At 40.1% G+C, this 5947-nt stretch overlaps 1 protein-coding gene across 7 annotated transcripts in view; it reads right to left on the bottom strand.

Moving 5' to 3' along the window:
- The window catches only part of sipa1l1 (signal-induced proliferation-associated 1 like 1), a 69170-nt gene extending 64039 nt beyond the window's left edge, over positions 1–5131 (bottom strand). For 6 of the 7 annotated variants that reach the window (XM_047801782.1, XM_027170208.2, XM_047801785.1 and 3 more), the window contains exon 1: positions 4786–5130. The gene's annotated coding sequence lies outside the window, so the exon portion shown is untranslated. Of the gene's footprint in view, positions 1–4785 lie in introns of all 7 variants that reach the window. The other variant, XM_047801787.1, reaches the window with a different exon arrangement.
- Positions 5132–5947: the final 816 nt, after the last annotated feature.

The following is a 5947-nucleotide window of genomic DNA, read 5'->3' as shown; positions in this document are numbered from 1 at the left end:
TATTGAGATGTAGTCGTTTTGCAGTATAAACGCTGTGTGGATCGCCGTGGAAGGTTTGTCGTCTTTAGAAGACTCTTCTCAGGTTATTAGTCAGTTAGTTGTGGTTTCTTGGAAACTTCCCCCCAAATAAAAAAAAAAAAAAGACATTACCGTCATCATAAGTTTTTACTTTAGTTTCCAACAAAACATGAACCGTTTACCTGCTCGACACACCAGGGTCGTGTCTCAAAGTGCTCACTTCTGTACGTTTCGGATCTTAATCGAGCTCCAACGCTAGCAGACGAAACAGTTGCTGTTAATGTTCGGATTTTAAAAACCTCTCGTGTGGCTCACGTCGTACAGTTTGTTTCCGAAATCTGCTGGATGTACACGAGAGACTCGGAGCACGTGCGAACAGACATAGTCCACTTAACACTTTAGAGGTCATGTCTTGGGGCGTCAGGACGTTCAGAACGTACGTTTGCACAACCGTCGTGCTACAAGACGTTTTGTGGATGTTCCACAACGTTAAATGTTTCTAGAAACGGATATAAAAAAAGGATTTGACCGAGATTCGGGCCTTTAGATTTCGTCCGAGCTCCATCAAAATCCAAAAAGATATTTAAGGCTTGTCTCAGGTGCGCGAAAAGATTCTGTACATATTTACATCAGCATTATTGTATTAAACACAAACGCAGCAGTGGGAGAATCGATGCTTGAGTATCCTCTCATCATCACGAATGTTGGAAAGATGAACATCGTGACTAATATGTGTGTGTGTGTGTGTGTGTGTGTGTGTATCCGAGGCAGCAGCAATAAGACGGTGCCCACAACTGTGCCGGAGACAGGACTGTAATTATGGAGTCCGAGTGTTAGATGGGTGCATTTGTTACTAATTTCAGTCTTCGGGAGCCACGTTAACACCCCTCTCGCTCTCTCGCTCCCTAAAGCATTTCTCTTCTCCAGATAAAACATCACAGGCTTCGATATGCAGTCGTTCATTAGATCAGAATCTAACCTCGAGCTAACCGAAATCTAATCTCACTTCAGGTGAATAGAACATTCTGGAAAACTCCAGTTTGTTCGACAGCAATAAATAATCTCGTTAAGATATAATTCTGTATTAAAATTTAAAAAAAACAACAAATTTCATCGGCAGTTGATCGGTTTGTTTACGGAGCGCACGAGTTTTCTGGATCGTTTTCCATAAAAAAAATACATTTGTCGTTTTTCCTGATAAATTCCGAATACTGAAAAAATAAGAGTCGGCTCTGAAGCTTTGGAATTAATTCCACGCGCTAGAAAACGATTGGGTTTAGGAAGTTCTGGCGTTATTGGTCTTGATCTCCGTCTACCTGGTATTTTTATTTCTGTTTCGGAGAAATTACAGAACTACAGTTGATAAATCTTCAATCTTTGTGGATCACATAGCGTTCTGTCTGATTTGTGTTTGATGCTAGCAAGCAGGTTAAAACTGGGAGATGGATGGACAGACAGACAGACAGATAGACAGAGACAAACAGACAAAGACAGTAAAGAAAAAGAGAATATATCGTGTCCTGTAATGTACAGAAAAGACTGGAACTAAAACTGGAAGTGTTTACATATAAAGCGACTTCTTTCTAATAGGATTTCTCTCTTTCCAGTGAGGTGAAGATCCTAAACCTGATCAAATGACTAGAACAGTGATGGTGATGCTGGAGATTAGAGCTGGGTGACGATACAATATCGAGGTCACGATAAATAATGACACGGAACACTCGTTTAAGAGACGACGTTATCTGTTCGTACCTGGATTTAAACCTTTGGAGCAGATTTTATAAAGCGCTCTACAGTTCTGAAGCTTTGAAAGTGGAAAGTAATTAATAAATAAATAAATGAATGAATGAATGAATGAATGAATATTCTCCCGGGTTCTATTTGTCTGTGTAGTCATTAGATAAAATTATAGAGCTACGAAACCTTTTTTGAGACCTTTATTATAACCTCTAAGCGACAGTTTAGCTGGAGGTTACTGAGCTACACTCCACACTGTGATGCTGGTTGTGTATGATAAGAGACAGCAGGGTCGTGATGTGACATTTGTGACATGATGTCACCACAAAACAGCGTTTTTTGGTTCGTTTTCATTTTTTTTCCCTTTCTCAGCAGACGAAGGGCTCTGACCCTAACCACACCCGAGCTGGAGCTGGCTCTGACCTGTTCAGCTTTCTCTGTGCTCTCTGACCTTATGATGTGATGTGTACGTGTTCTCTCGAGCTGAGGACGGCTTTTTTTTTTAAATGATCTAAAACACTTGTTACGTGATGCTTACGCTTAATCCGTCGACATGAAACTGTCCGGTCGCTCAGATTCTGTAAGGCTTTTGAGGATCATCCGCCCAGTTTCTCTCTCTCTCTCTCTGTTTCAGAACATGTGCACCTCCGCCCACACGCTCCTTCTCAATCGACAGCTTAATACAGAAAATTGTGACGCTGTATCCTCATCCTCTGAGTGCTTACATAACAGAGATTAGAAAACGCGAGCAGAAGAAAGCACTCGCTTGCTGAAACGTATCTTTACGTGCGTTTTGTCTGCGAACGATTACGTTTCGACCCGTGTACTAGACTTCCTGTGGTCTGCCGTGCTGAAAACAAACATCTAGGACATGATTCCGATCTGTATTCTTCTGGAATATTCTGGGAAGGGGGCGGATTAGATGCCACTGTTTTGGTTCGTTGTCAACTTGTCAGGTGAGAAAACTAAGCGCAGATGTTTCCCCGTGTCTATGCATAAACCCCAAAACCTCAGGTTCTTCTACAGTACTGTCCTTGTGATCAAAAAAGGTTCTCGGGTTCAAACGAGAGGACAGCCAGAGAGTCAGAAGGTACCAGTTTGCACCCCAACGATAACACAGATGATTACAATAATAAAACACAAGCATACGTGTTATTCAAAAGCAACAGATATACATTCAATTGCATGCGTAACATCTTTAATTATTGTAGATGTAGAGCAGGCAGAAGAGTTAGAAGTCAGCGCCTGCGTCAGGAACGAGCTCTTCTTTAAAGCGTACATCCACCCACACAGTGAGCGCAGCCAAAGAGGAGAGATCAGTACAAGCCAACGCATCAACACCACACTCAGAGACGCACTAAAATGCTACCTTTTAGATCTGCTTGGACGCCTCAGCTCACAATTACAAAGCTACAAATTGAGGAACAAACCGGGCGCCTCGCCGAACCCTGGCCAGCCAACGTTACCGACTATGTTTGTGCGAACAATAAAGTCAGGGCTAAATTAAACACTATATTGTAGATGGGTGGCCATGTCGGTGTGATGTCACTTCCTGAACCCAGGACTAAAGACACGCACCTTCCTGACTTTCTGGTGCGTTTTATAGATATTTTTTTGTTCCTTTTTTATGTTACAGATTATCGCTTAATAATTTACACGCTGACTCACAACTAAAAATATTCCCATTTTGGGATGGAAAGCTAAGGCTCGCATCCTAATCAGCACATCTAATGAAACCCGGTCTCTTTGTTGGTGGAATCTATGATTAAAATCATTACAATCTCCAAGCAAATCAGAAACAAACGAACGTGACACGACAACGGCGTGATAGCGCGTGCACGCTCGACGACATACGCAACTCACTTTGCGTCATTTTCTACTCCATTAAACTTGACTTGTGTGTTATGAATAAGGTTGTAATATAACTCCATATCCCAACGTGAAGGTGTACGAGACCAGCGATTCATGTTATACGTCATTTCAGTTACTTGCACCGGGCATCCAAACCCTCGGCCAGAACACAGGAAGACTTGTAGCTTTGGAAAACCATATTTTGGGACTTTTCCTGCTCTGAGTACACAGTAACATGTCAAACACAACATGCAAATCAGTATGAAACACTCGACCACCAGCTTCCTGCCTCACCTCACGCCTCACAATGACTGCGACACGATTCCAAACACGTGAAGACAAAGTTATCCCCGTCCACCTATAATCCTGACACCGGTACTTAAACAGGACCCAAAGCACGATCCGGTGAACTCCGGTTCATGTTCATCCGCCAACCTGTTTGACAACTAGAGTGAATTATGTGACCCTACAATCCACCTGGATGTGTGGAGGACACCAGAGAACCCTGAGGAACCCCAACAAACACGTAGAACACGCAAAACACTACTCAGAACTCTGCGATCGAGCGTTCTCTAAGATTTCAGGGTGATGTCATCAAGGTTATTTATTTATTATTTATTTATTATTTATTTATTTACTTATTTATTACAACACTTATTTATTACATCTTCAAGGAAATCTTAGAGGTCCGACTGCGCATGCGCAAGACTCCAGTTCTCCATCGTTTCTCCATTAAAGTCTGCTGTTTTACGAACGGTATTTTTGTGACGGTTGAAACAGACACTTACTCGGTTTGTGTCATTTCAGCCCCAGTTATGATGTTTTTGTATTTAAGGAATATATATATAAAAAAAATGACGTTTAATACGAACAGCTGCGCGAGACCGACGGCTCATCTTTACGCTTGTCTCAGTACAAAAAAACAATGACGATTTATACACTTTAATCCGTACGGAATTGTTCGATATTTAACATAATCGTGCACTCATGCGGCACATTTTAGTTGGAACGAGATTTAACCCGTGTCGCGTTAAACGAAGTCGATAACGTTAATATTAATCCGTCTCGCGACTCCCACGCGCACGGTTGGGGGGGGGTGTGTTTGAGATGGGGTGAGGGGGGGCGCTAATAATGCTAGCAAACGGTTGAATCAAATCCGTGTTTACGGACCGAACTCACCTTTTCTCTCCCTTTTCTTTCTCCGTCGGTCTTTCTCCAACCTCGTCAGCGTTTCTTCCAGCAGATATAAAACTCCACCAGCAGCCGTTAATGTAATATAAAAAATAACGATTAAAAAAACCGTCGACGAGCCGTTAGAGGTGCGCGCGAGACCGTGCGCGAGTCTCTCAGTCCCTCAGTCTGTGTGTAGATTTACACATAAACAACTGTTACGTGTGGTGTAGTCCATCAGCCGTGCTGCAGCTCCTCTGCTCGGAGAGAGTGTGTGTGTGTGAGAGAGTGTGTGTGTGTGAGAGAGAGAGTGTGTGTGTGTGTCTCTCTCTCTCTCAACTTCCACTGAAGAAGTTCATACAAAGTTCCAGCTCCGCCTCGCGCAGCGCCGCAGCCACCGAGGTCGCGCTGAAAAACCAAATATCGCGAGATTTCATCAGAGACCTCGAACAGCCCCCAGTTATCGTGTCTGTTATCTGGAATTAATCCCAATTTTATCCACTGATCTAGAATCCTTATTACTGGATTCATACACACACACACACACACACACACACACACACACACACAAATATATATATATACAGTCCAGGAATTTACAGGAATACACAATGATATTACTAAATAATAAACATTAAATTCTCACTGGGGGAAATGTTGAGACACATCAATAATCATTACTATTGTTCGTTACAAATAATAATAATAATAATAATAAATCAATATAATAATAATAATAGTAATAATAAAATACTAGTAAAAACAACAATGATAATAATAAGAAGACTAATAATAATACAAATAATTATAATATAGTAAAAATAAAAACAACAACAATAATAACAATAATACTGCTGCTACTACTACTAATCATAATAATAATAATTATTATTATTATACTACAAATACTACTACTACTACTAATCATAATAATTATTATTATTATACTACAAATACTACTACTACTACTAATAATAATAATAATAAAAGCAATAATAATAATAATAAGACTAATAATAATAATAATAGTAATTATATACTAATAATAATAATAATTATTATTATTATTATACTAAAACAATAATAATGATAATAATAATTATCATTATAATTATTATACTACTTCTGCTACTAATAGTAATAATTATTATTATTATTATTATAATAATCA

Source organism: Tachysurus fulvidraco, chromosome 16, assembly GCF_022655615.1.
Source record: "Tachysurus fulvidraco isolate hzauxx_2018 chromosome 16, HZAU_PFXX_2.0, whole genome shotgun sequence".
Classification (NCBI taxonomy): domain Eukaryota; kingdom Metazoa; phylum Chordata; class Actinopteri; order Siluriformes; family Bagridae; genus Tachysurus; species Tachysurus fulvidraco.
Note: the sequence above shows the minus strand (reverse complement) of the source record. Positions and strands in the feature narration are given on the sequence as shown.